Raw genomic sequence first — 13422 nt, 5'->3', positions numbered from 1 at the left:
GCTAATTTAGTCTTAAGTTATATTAATTGATGTTTATTTCTTTAGTAAGAGGGTGAATGACTGGACTACAGTTATACATATTGCTTGCTATGTACTATTAATTTATTCCCACCAACACAATCTACTCTTGATAGGTATTATTGTGATCATTTATTTTGGTAAGGAACAAGAAAGACAAGAGAGGGTCAAGGTGCAGAGCCAGGGAAGGTAGCAGAGTGGCTCTTTGTCCAAGTGGCCACATTTATTTAAACCTACAGGTTACATTAGGTCATTAGTACCATAACCACATTACTGTTTAGAGTATAAGTAAGGTTGCTTATTCTGCAGTTACATTTCATAGTTACGAATATACAATATTAAGAGCTAGTCCATTGTCTGAAATTACTGTTATGTGGGCAGCACCAGTAGCACTAGATAACATTGTAGTTATCTAGCAAACAAGTTCTTCTATTCCCAGCAACTAACTAAGATTACAGTCAAAGCTGATAAGAGTCTAGCATGGAGGGCATTACTATAGCAGCTGGGAATCCTCTTCCTTTGCACAGAAACTTTCCTAGGCACCAAGCATGCCACAGTCATGCAGTCATCAGGAACCCCAATCCCAAACACAGAAACCCTAAAGATCACCTTTGCTGTCTTTTAAGTCCTCTCAAATGCATAATAGTTTTCTTTTTAATGCTGGTGGAGGCAAAAAATAGGGTAGGCCTTGACAACAGCAAGCACAACATAAAAATCCCAGTTTTAGTAAACATCCACCTATGAATAATTGTTTGACCAAGAAAAGTTGGGTAACCATGTAGTTATCCAATCCAATAAGTCTAAACCTCCATCATCTTGTCAGACCTCATCAATGATATCATTAAAGTAGTCTAACTCCTTTGAAATAGAATTACTCTTATCACTTAAGTTAAAGCAACACATATTATTAAACTCCTGACACCTTTGTGATATAATAATAACAAATAATCAATTTCAGCCTGATTGTCAAGTATGGATTGACAATTTGTTTTTGTTCTTCATTATGCATATTAATTGCCATAGAGGTATGATTAGTATTTTTTACCATAGCACAGACCAGTTTTATAGTAGTTTTGTAAGCCGTGGCAGCTGGTCCAGGGATATCCACTAGGGAAAATGTCAGTGTCAAATTTTGCCTTACAGAGAAGGCTTACTGAATCATCAGTTTTTTATCAAGGGGAATAGACCTTTATGGATACATTGTGCAGGATGGTGGCCTTTTATATCCTGCAGGGATGGTAAGAACACAGTCTGCTAAGACAACAATGGGTACCGTGAGACATTTTTGCAGGTATATAACAATTTTAGCCAAATGAACCCAGATATTGTAATGGGTTTTAGAAGTCAAGGAGTCTGACTATACTGAAATTTCATGGCTGGGGTACAACAACAGAATAACATCATTCTTAAAACCAAAGTATTTACAGAGTTTTGTGTGAGTTTAGACCTGTTGGTGGAATCATAGCAGTGTATCTTTTTCCCCAAGTGATCAGAGGCATAGGGTCTTGTCATCCTGAGTCTGGTAAAAACCTGTATATTACATAAATGTTTGCTAATGGCTGTTTGGGAATAAGAAGTCTATCCAAAGCAGATGATCAATTGTGAGTATAAATTTATATTGCATGTTGAGTGCATTAACTGTTAATAAAACAGTATTTAAAGCATTATAAATATGAGGGAAGCTAGATACCCATTTTTGTTTTACTTCAAAAGGCAAGTTTTAAGAATATGATGTTCTTGTTTAACCAAAGCCTGGCCGGTAGGATTATGAGCAATTTTATAATTTAAAATTATATTTTATTGGTTACAAAATTGTGTAAAAGCATGAGATGTATATGTAGAGGCATTATCCATTTTTAAATGAATAGGCTTGCCCATGATGCCAAAACAAAGTAATAAATGAGAAATTCAAGAAGATATCTCATCAGACCTTTGGGCACTAGCCCAAATGAACCCAGAATGAATGTCAATAAAAATACGAAGAAAGGAGTAAGGATGAAAAGGAGGGAAATGAGTAACAACCATTTGGCAAAATATATTAGAACGTAGGCCGTGTGGATTTTAAGATTTTCACACAGGGGCTTGAAATTTGTTGATTATAACATGAACCAATTAAGAAGATATGCAAAAACATTTTCATTAGTGATTTAGCATTTTGATGAAAAAAATCCATGGGATTTCACACCATCTAAAAATAAAGGACAAAGAGATTTCACAATTTTACCTGTATGAGCATTACATTCTATCAAAGGCATCTTGGTATGGCTGCATATATGAGAGAGGAAGATAGGAGATATATGATGCTACAAAATAGTTTAAAAGGTTAAAAAAGAGATAGTAAGTTGAAATCCAAATGAGGATATAAAAATATAAGCTATAAAAATATGAGGAACATATTTAGTTATATCTATTACTACTGTCTATTTCTATGTGTTTGTCCTATGCCTGTCGAGAATCTGTAATAATGTTTAAAGTAGTAGAAAATAGTCTTTGTGCCAGAATAATGGTAGTTAAAAACAGGTTGCTATAGAGAGATCTGAAGTAGGATATAATAGTCAGTCCATTTATCATTAATAAGAACAGATATTACTCCTCATTGTTTACCCCTATTTGTGTGTTGGGGATGCAAATCAAGTCAAGATGTCGCCTGGCAGATTGACAGGAGGAGTGGTTTGTAAAGCAACTGCCAGTGAGCCATTTAGATGATGAGGATTCCTTATTGGCTGACTGCTGTATCTAGATGATGTTAATTGTGTTAAGCTGTGTGTAATTAGTTGGGTATATATACCTCTGCTTTCCAGCAGAGAAGCAGCTCCTGCTACCTTGGGTGCCCACTACTTTGGGTTCTCGCTCAGTTCCTGCTGAGTTCACTTGCAATAAAGTAGTTCCCGTATCAACCTTCAAGTTGCTTGTCACCTCCCGGTTATTTGTGCCCAGCTGGACTGCGGCATTTGTGCACACCTTTAACCCATTTATAAGAGGAATGGTAGAAATTAAGGAAGACGGGAAATGTATAACCTGATATAACAAAGATAATTGTCTATCATGAGGCATGTGAAAATTAATTGGTGTTAAAAAATTGTTAGTGCAACTTTATAGTAGAGGAAGAATTGTAAATATGGGAGATAGAGTTTCTCATAAGAAAGGCATAAAACATGAATGTCTATGTCTGTTTTTTGTCTTTGTTTTAATTGGTTTTACTTTTTAAATACATGACAGCAGAATGCATAACAATTCTTATTACACATATAAAAAATATTTCATATCTCTGTATATAAGGTTATGTTCACACCAATTCACATCTTTATACATGTACTTTAGATAATGATGTCCATCACATTACTCCATCATTGCTAACCCCCTGCCCCCTTCTTTTCCCTCCCACCACTCTGCCCTATCTAGAGTTTGTCTATTCTTCTCATGCTCCTTCTCCCTAGCCAACTATGAATCAGTCACCTCATATCAGAGAAAACTTTTGGCATTTGATTTTTTGGTATTGGCTATCTTCACTTAGCATTATCTTCTCCAACTGCATCCATTTGCGTGCAAATGCCATGATTTTATTCCCTTTTATTGCTGAGTAATATTCCATTGTGTACATATGCCACATTTTTAAAATCCATTCATCTACTGAAGGACATCTAGGTTGGTTCCACAGTTTTGCTATGGTGAATTGTGCTGCTATAAACATTGATGTGGCGGTGTCCCTGTAGTATGCTGTTTTTAAGTCCTTTGGGTATAGACCAAGGAGAGCGATAGCTGGGTCAAATGATGGCTCCATTCTCAGTTTTCCAAGGAATCTCCATACTGCTTTCCAGATTGGCTGCACTGATTTGCAGGCCCACCAACAATGATGAGTGTGACTTTTCCCCACATCCTCTCCAACACTTATTGTTGTTTGTATTCTTGATAACTGCCATTCTTACTGGAGTGATATGGTATCTTAGAGTAGTTTTGATTTGCATTTCTCTAATTGCTGGAGATTGTTAGAGTCTGTAAACAAGTAGGGATGGTGCCTGGGATTTTGCCAGAAGGAGTGGTTTGTGAGGTGGTGCCAGTGAGTCATTAAGTGTGGAGATTCCTTATTGGTTGACTGCTATATCTAGTTTATGTTAATTAAGATAAGCTGTGTGGAATGTATATACACCCTCCTGTCCTACAATAAAAGGCTCCCACTCCTGCTGTATCAAGGTACACAAATTGTTCGTCACCCCCCGGTTCTTCTGCAGCAGAGATAGAGAAAACTCTATCTCCCATATTTACAATTCTTCCTCTACTATAAAGTTGTTCATTAGAGATATTGGTCTGAAGTTTTCTTTCTTTGATGTGTCTTTGTCTTAGTTTTGGAATGGTTTTGGTTTTGTCTGGTTTTGGAATCAGGGTGATATTGGCCTCATAGTATGAGTTTGGAAGTGCTGCCTCTTTTTCTATTTCCTGAAATAAATGGAAGAATATTGGTATTAGTACTTCTTTAAAGGCCTTGTGGATCTCAACTGTGTAACCATCCAGTCCTGGAATTTTCTTGGTTGATAGGCTTCTGATGGCATCTTCTATTTAATCACTTGATATTGGTCTGTTTAAATTGTGTATATCTTCCTGATTCATTCTGGGCAAGTTGTATGACTTAAAAAATTTGTCAATGCCTTCACTTTCTTATTTTTTATTGGAATATAAGTTTTCAGAATAATTTCTAATTATCCTCTGATTTCTGTAGTGTCTGTTGTGATATTAACTTTTTCATTATGTATGCTGGTAATTTGAGTTCTTTCTCTCCTTCTCATCGCTAGTGTAGCTAAGGGTCTTTCAATTTTATTTAATTTTTCAAAGAACCTACTTTTTGTTTTCTCAATTTTTTCAATTGTTTCTTTTGTTTCAATTTCATTGATTTTAGCTCTTATTTTAGTTATTTCTTGCCTTCTATTGGTTTTTCTGTTGATTTGTTCTTCTTTTTCTAGGGTTTTGAGATGTAATGTGAGGTCATTTATTTGTTTACTTTTTCTTCTTTTAAGGAATGAAATCCATGCAATGAACTATCATCTTAGAGTTGCTTTCATAGTGTTGGAGAGATTTTGATATGTGCTGTCTATGTTCTCATTTACATCTAATATTTTTTTAATCTCCTCTTTGATGTCTTCTGCAACCCATTGTTCATTCAGTAGCATATTGTTTAGTATCCAAGTGTTGGAGTAATTTTTATTTTTTATTTTGTGGATGATTTCCAATTTCATTCCATTATGATCTGATAATATTAATTTTGATAATATTAATCCATGGTAGTATCTCTACTTTTTTTGTATTTGCTAAGAGTTTCTTTTTGGCATAGTATATGGTCTATTTAGAGAAGGATTCATGTGCTGCTGAGAAGAAAGTATATCTGCTTGATGCAGGTTGTAGTATTCTATATATGTCAGTTAAGTCTAAGTTATTGATTATATTATTGAGTTCTATAGATTCTTTATTCAACTTTTGTTTTGAAGATCTATCCAGTCATGAGAGAGGTGTATTAGTGTCGCTCAAAATTATTGTGTTGTGTTCAATTTGATTCTAAAACTTGAGAAGAATTTGCTTGATGAACATAGCTGCAGCATTATTTGGGGCATATATATTTATGATTGTTATGTCTTGTTGGTGTACGGTTCCCTTGAGCAGTATATAATGTCCATTATTTTTATCTCTTTTTTATTAACTTTGGCTTGAAGTCTACTTTATTTGATATGAGGATGGAAACCCCTGCTTGCTTCTGCAGTCTGTGTGAGTGGTATGATTTGTCCCAACCTTTCACCTTCAGTTTGTGTATGTCTTTGCCTATCAGATAAGTCTCCTGGAGGCAGCCTATTGTTGGGTCTTTTTTAAATCCAATTTGCTAGTCTATGTCTTTTGATTAGTGAGTTTAAGCCATTAACATTCAGGATTACTATTCAGACCTGGATTGTATTTCCAGCCATTTTTGTTTAGTTTTGCTATTTACCTTGACTTAATTTTCTTCTTTGATTAGTATTTTTCTTTAGGGTAAAAGTAAATATTCCCTCTGCTGACTTTCATTTATGTTTTTTGTTTCCTCTTCTTGGAGTATTTTCCCAAAGTTTTGTAGTGTCAGTTTTCTAGCTATAAATTCTTTTAACTTTTGTTTATCATGAAAGGGTTTTATTTCATCTTCAAATCTAAAGTTTAATTTTGCTGGATACAAGATTCTTGGTTGGCACCCATTTCTTTTAGAGCTTGATATATGTTGTTCCAGGATATTCTAGCTTTCAGGGTCTCTGTTGAAAAATCTACTGTTATCCTAATTGGTTTCCCCCTATATGTAATCTGATTCCTTTCTCTTGTGGCTTTTAAAATTCTCTCCTTATTCTTTATGTTGGGCTTTTCATTATAATGTGCCTTGGTGTGGATCTGTTGTGATTTTATACATTAAGCATCCTGTAGGCTTCTAGAATTTGGATTTCCAATTCATTCTTCATTTTTTTAAAAAAAATTCTGACATTATTTCATTGAATATATTGTTCATTCCTTTGGTTTGGACCTTTATGCCTTTCTCTATCCCAATAACTCTTAAATTTGGTCTTTTATGCTATCCAATATTTCTTGAATGTTCTGTTCATGGTTTCTTATCATTATCACTGTGTGGTCTATATTCTTTTCAAGATTATATATTTTGTCTTCATTGTCTGATGTTCTATCTTCCAAGTGGTTTACTATGTTGGTGATATTCTCATTTGAGCTTTTAACTGGGTATATTATTTCTTACATTTCAAGAATTTGTGATTGTTTTTGGTTTGTTTATTCTTTAGAATCTCTATCTCCCTGTTGAGGTGATCTTTTGCTTCCTGTATTTTTTTATGTAGCTCCTTGTCGAAATGATCTTTCACTGCCTGTATTTGCTCTTATATCTTCCTTGAGTTCACAGAACATCTTAACCATGTACATCCTAAACTCCTTCTCTGTATTTTCTTGTGCTGTGGCTTCTAATGATGTGGCGTCTTCATTTGTTTGAAGCATTTTTTTTCCTTGTCTTTTCATGTTGTTCATGTGCCTTCCTTTCCAGCTCTGTGGGTCTAGAATGTTATTGTTTTTATGCTATAGGTTTTTAGTGCTCTTGTAGGGTTCCAAGACTTCTCCTTTGTGGGGAAGGACAATGTTAACAGATCCCAATATCAGCAATATAATTCCTATGAACAATTTGTTGTTATTAAGACATTTACAATTTAGTCTTGATGTACAGAAATGTTGAATTCAATTATTATCTAAAATAGAATCAGTAGTTTTGTTAAAAGGTTTACAGTTTCTGACAGTGGACAATAACCTGTGGGTGGGACTTAGGACAATATGCTGAGAAGGTAGGATGTGAGGATACAGAGTCAATATATCTTAGGAAGTATGAAGGAGAAATCTAGTGAAGAAGGTTAGTAGCAAGAGAATAGACAAAAAGTAATTTAGGGTAGGCAATTATGTGGGATGACAGTAGAGTACATAAAACAAACACAAATATGTATTTAGAAAAATACAGATGTTAAAATAGTAAAATTTTGATGAGGGAAATTGAAAGAACAAAAAGGAAAAGAGAAAAGGGCATATGCAACACCTCTATACTATATTATTCAGATGACTCAGTCCTCAAAGTCCTATTTCATGCAAAGTTCTTGGTTTCACATATGTTGGGCATTTGAGGGGCAGAAGATGGAGGGGTAGAAGAAACCAACCAACCAAACAAACAAACAAAAACAAAAAACTTGGAGGAAGCCAGGGTTGTAGGTAGCTTTAGAAGATCTTGCTTCTCTTCTCATCCAGTAGGTGGGCTTTTCTGTTGTAAGCTGGTGTCTCTGCCTTCTGGATAGTGGAGGTAACCAGGGTGGGAAGACTTGTCCTGGAGCAGGTGCCTGGATGCAGAGAGTGGCACAAACAGTCCCTGCAGAAAGACTGCACCTCATGGGTCTCTTCTTTGGACCACTCACTCATATGACTTGAGTGTCTGGTACTATCTCCCTTCTTGCCTGGAGAAGTTCCTGGTCTCTCTGTTAGGCTCCAATCTTTAGCCCCATCTCCCTCTCCCTTAGCAGTTTCCAATTGAGGAAACTCTCACCCAGGGCTCCCAGGGGGAAGGTTGGAAACCTGGTACCTGGCTGCTGGAGATACAATCTGGGAATTTCCCCCAGCTAAATTATGAGAATGTTGAGTCAAGATGGCAGAAGTCTGCTTTCAGCACTGGGGTATCTGGAGAGATGGGAGGAGGCTGGTGAGGTCGGGGATCTCAGTGATGGTGTTGTGCTGTGGATAGTTAGCAGCTGAGTGACTTGTGTGGTAGCATAGCAACATCTTGGAAATCTCCGTGTCTGTTAAGGATAAAATTTCAATATGACAATCAGTAATTAATTGAGCATACATAACAGAAAGAGATAAAATATTAGAGCCTGAAAAATGAGGACAATATAATTATTTATATATATAAAAATACTTTTATGTATATAATTTTGGTTATAATAATAACTACTGTTGTAAAAGCATAAGGTATTTTTAACAAAGACTATCAATGACAATGGCACATTAGATATTGAAATTTGATCCAACATTATTGTTGATAATCCTTCTTAATTTTTTGTAAAGCCTGTTTTAAAGAAAGTGTTAAATAAAGAAAGGAGGCAGCGTCCTGATTTTTTAACAACTGGAAAAAATGAGAGATAAGTTTCGCATCAGCTGTAATTTTTAATTTATGTATTTAAGAAACTATACTTATGAAGATTAATCTCATTTATATTGTTTAATATACTTATTTTAATTATAACATAAAAGCATAAGAAAAACATGATTAATTGTATCAATAATCCCTGTTTTGTTTAAGAAAAATTTAAAAATAATGGATATTATATTATATTTTAGATATTTGGGGGAATTAAGACTTTATTGTTTGGTCACCTAGAAAAACCCATAAGTCAGAATCTTAAGGACATCTAATTTTTTATCTGATTACTTGATTTAAATTAAGTTATTTGGACCCATTTTTTATTTAAATTTTTACTTATGAGCGTTCATTTGTCTAAATGTCAATTTTGATATCAGGTACATAATATACAGACATAGCGTAGGCCTGTGTAATAGGAAATGCTAGGGGCAAAATCTAACAGCTATGATGGACACTGAAATCAATGGTTTCAGATATCCAGCTATTTGTGGGGGCTTTCAGATCCATTCCCAATGTCACCATATTTATATCCTTCTAAGAATTTATTTTAAATATTTTGAATTTATTTGAGACTTAACTCTGGAGAAATTGGTCTTTGGATAAAGACGGAATGTAAAAACCTTTATAGTTAGATAAAACAAGACTGATCAGAAAACTACATCAACTTACATAGAATACTTAAAAACTTACATTGTCATAATATAAACTTTTTTATCAGATCAGAGTGTAATTTTAGCTCAGATAAAAGCCAGTTGGAAGCCTGTGAAATTTTTAGGAAAATCTTTTTTCAAAAAAGAAAGCTTGCACATTTAGAATGTTTCTACTTTTATCGTTCTGTGCTGTAATATTAGGGAGGAACTAGTCAAGAAAGCAAGCTGAACATAGATAAGACAGTCAGCCATGCAGTTTGGATTTAAAAGAGACACTTTTTCCTCTTTGTCTTAACTGCTTTTTTAATAAGACTAGTAAATCTTGTAGATCGTATAATTTACATTTTAAATATAAGGATAGGAATTTTATAGATCCAGTGGAAGTTATAAGATAAGTAAAACTGTTGTAACCATTTTTTCTTTTTATAACTTTTTAAAGCATGGTGTTATAGTTTACATACTTAGTGGAGAGTTATTTTTTCTTTTTTTTTCTTTTTTTATTGGTTGTTCAAAACATTACAAAGCTCTTGACATATCATATTTCATACATTAGATTGAAGTGGGTTATGAACTCCCATTTTTACCCCAAATACAGATTGCAGAATCACATCAGTTACACATCCACATTTTTACATAATGCCCTATTAGTAACTGTTGTATTATGCTACCTTTCCTATCCTCTACTATCCCCCCTCCCCCCTCCCATCTTCTCTCTGTACCCCATCTACTGTAAATCATTTCTCTCCTTGTTTATTTTCCCATTCCCCTCACAACCTCTTATATGTAATTTTGTATAGCAGTGAGGGTCACCCTCCATTTCCATGCCATTTCCCTTTTCTCTCCCTTTCCCTCTCATCTCATGTCTCTGTTTAATGTTAATCTTTTCTTCCTGGTCTTCCTCCCTGCTCTGTTCTTAATTGCTCTCATTATATCAAAGAAGACATTTGGTATTTGTTTTTTTAGGGATTGGCTAGCTTCACTAAGCATAATCTGCTCTAGTGCCATCCATTTCCCTGCAAATTCCATGATTCTGTCATTTTTTAGTGCTGCATAATATTCCATGGTGTATAAATGCCACATTTTTTTATCCATTCATCTATTGAAGGGCATCTGGGTTGGTTCTACAGTCTAGCAATTGTGAATTGTGCTGCTGTGAACATCATTGTGGAAGTATCCCTGTAGTATGCTCTTTTAAGGTCTTCAGGGAATAGTCCGAGAAGGGCAATAGCTGAGTCAAATGGTGGTTCCATTCCCAGCTTTCCCAGGAATCTCCATACTGCTTTCCAAATTGGCCACACCATTTTGCAGTCCCACCAGCAATGTACAAGAGTACCCTTTTCCCCACATCCTTGCCAGCACTTGTTGTTGTTTGACTTCATAATGGCTGCCAATCTTACTGGAGTGAGATGGTATCTTAGAGTGGTTTTGATTTGCATTTCTCTGACTACTGGAGATGGTGAGCATTTTTTCATGTACTTGTTGATTGATTGTATGTCCTCCTCTGAGAAGTGTCTGTTCAGGTCCTTGGCCCATTTGTTGATTGGGTTATTTGTTATCTTATTGTCTAATTTTTTGAGTTCTTTGTATACTCTGAATATTAGGGCTCTCTTTTTTCTTTTATTTTTTTGTTTTAAATCTTATAAATCTTGTAACAGTTTCTACATATGGTTAAATATAAGTAATGATTTGTTGTGGATTGGAAAGGATAGAGCATTGTAGCCACAGGGAGCTTTTGGACACTTTATTTTTGTTTCCTTTGCTCCAGGGCCTCCTGAGGCCATGCATAAAGCCATACCATAAAAGTATTTATAACCATGACACTAGTATTTGTGTTCAATAACCCTGTAATTGACTTCCTATTTAAACAAAGAATTAATTTAAGTCTACATATAGTAACTGATAAATATGTTTCAATGACAGTAGAGTCTAACCTTGTATTTTCCCTTTTAATTAAAGGTTGTAACTCTAAATATAGCAAAAGGTAACAGGTCATATTTAGGATGGTTAGCAGAATTTATCTTAATAGGACAGACAGGTAAGTTATGAGACTCCCCTTCCTCCACATCTTGTCTAAACACTCAATTAACTGAGATCTAGCTGGGGGTAGGGCAGCTGCCACATCAGGCCATCGAGGCAATGGCAGTGAATTAGTTAGAGAAGTCTTATGTGTGGGGCTCCAGGACAGCTCCGGGCAGAGCGTTGTTGCCAGGGCTGTGCCACCGCTGAGGGGGAAGTGGGGGAGGATCTAAAGGGGCCACATAGCCAGGCACAGAAGGAGAAGAGCAGACAGGTTGAAAAACAGAGGTTTTATCAATTGCATCTCTACAAAGAAACCAAGTTTGAAGCACAGGAAAAGTAGTTTGTGGCTTCTCATGTAACGTTTCACCTATTTGCTCCCAGTCTTTCAAATTTAGTGTCCACTTTCTGGATAAAAAGGACAATAAGAGCTTATTTCTGTCAGCAAGACAGTAAGATCAGTATTATTTATGATATGTAGAGCCCTACTAAGAAGGAAAGAAAGTTTGGCCTGATGACATGGCTGAGTGTCAGACAGAGATAGAGCATTAGCCATAGCCTACTGATTACGGATTGATACCAACCATTGAAAGTGACGCTTGCATCAAAAGTCTAATCCAGGCATAAGTAAGCTACTCCTTTCCCCCATTACCTGTCAACATCTGGAAGGGTTTCTATTAAGGTGGATTATGTTGTCCCAAACTCTCTGTAAATTCAGAGGCTTTTATGGGAGAGAACTCTTCTCATACCCCAATGTTGGTCACCAGTTGTAAGGAATAATAATAACAGGAAACAGAGTCAATGTACAGAGACAGGGAAGGTAGCAGAGTAGCTCCTTGTCCAAGTGACCATTATTTATACCAATGGTTATATTAGGTAATTAGTACCATAACCACTTTATTGTTTAGAGTATCAGTAAGGTTGCTTATTCTGGGGTTACATTTCATAGTTACAAATATGCAATATTAAGAACTTTATGCAATTCTCAAGAAAGTCCATTGTCTGAAGTTACTGTTTGGTGGGCAGCACCAGGAGCACCAGAGCTTGGTGAAACATTATAGTTATCTAGCAAACAGGTTCTTCTATTCCCAGGAACTATGTGCCTAAAATTACAGTCGAAGCTGAGTCTAGCATGGAGGGCATTACTATAGCAACTGGGCATCCTATGCCTTTGCATAGAAATTTTCCTAGGCACCAAGCATTAAACAGCCATGCAGTCATCAGGGACCCCATTCCCAAACACAGAACCTTTACATATTTCTGATGAGGAAATTGAGATTAGGAGTAAACACTTCATCTTCCTCACACTTTCAATTGAGTAGCAACTTGGGGAATTCGATAAAATGGGCTGTTTGCTCTGAAATTCTCTACTAATTAGTTTGTTGATGATAAGTAATTGAGTGATTTCTAGGTAGAAACTTAATTCCAGGCAGGAGGAGAGATAAAAGAAGAAAATATTGCACATACTCTCTGGAGTTTGCACTCTAGTGTGACTACACAACCACACATAAATTTGAGAGTCAAGAAGGCATGAATCATGCTGTGCAAATATTCATTGAGGAAGAGGTAAATGATATTTAACTTGAAAACTAAATAAGGAGACCTAAATAAGGTCCTATGAAGGAAGAATATAGAGCATTTGTTCAGTGTAAATTCTGAGATAGTAGGAGCATGGCAGCCTTGAGGTACTGATAAATTCCATCATGAGCAAAGCAGGAAGAGTGTGGGGAGAGGGATACCTGATTACCTGGATGGGTAAGAAGAGCTAAAGGCGTCTCTAAGGCATGGCCCCAATAGCAATCTTGTTGAAAAGGTATTTGTTAGCCATTTCATCTGCCACATCGTGGGGAAGTGCTATGAGATGAGGGGCCTGGTCTCTCCTTATTTTCCTCTTGAATTGATCTCTTCACATTCCCAGTACTCTCTCCTATGAGGCTTTTTCCATATGTTACTGAAAACTAACATGCCCACTTCATCCCTCTCCCAGAAAACATTCCATGCGGCCTGTTGCAAAACAGAGGCTATCCCCTTCCATCTTCTTAAGACCTATAATGTCCACTT

The 13422-nt window shown here is 35.8% G+C and overlaps 1 protein-coding gene across 1 annotated transcript in view; it reads left to right on the top strand.

Moving 5' to 3' along the window:
• LOC113177347 (scavenger receptor cysteine-rich domain-containing protein DMBT1-like) overlaps positions 1-13422 on the top strand; it is a 183070-nt gene that overhangs the window by 72416 nt on the left and 97232 nt on the right.

Source organism: Urocitellus parryii, chromosome 5, assembly GCF_045843805.1.
Source record: "Urocitellus parryii isolate mUroPar1 chromosome 5, mUroPar1.hap1, whole genome shotgun sequence".
NCBI classification, from domain to species: Eukaryota; Metazoa; Chordata; class Mammalia; order Rodentia; family Sciuridae; genus Urocitellus; species Urocitellus parryii.
The sequence above is the reverse complement of the archived record's forward strand: the minus strand, read 5'-3'. Positions and strand labels throughout refer to the sequence as shown.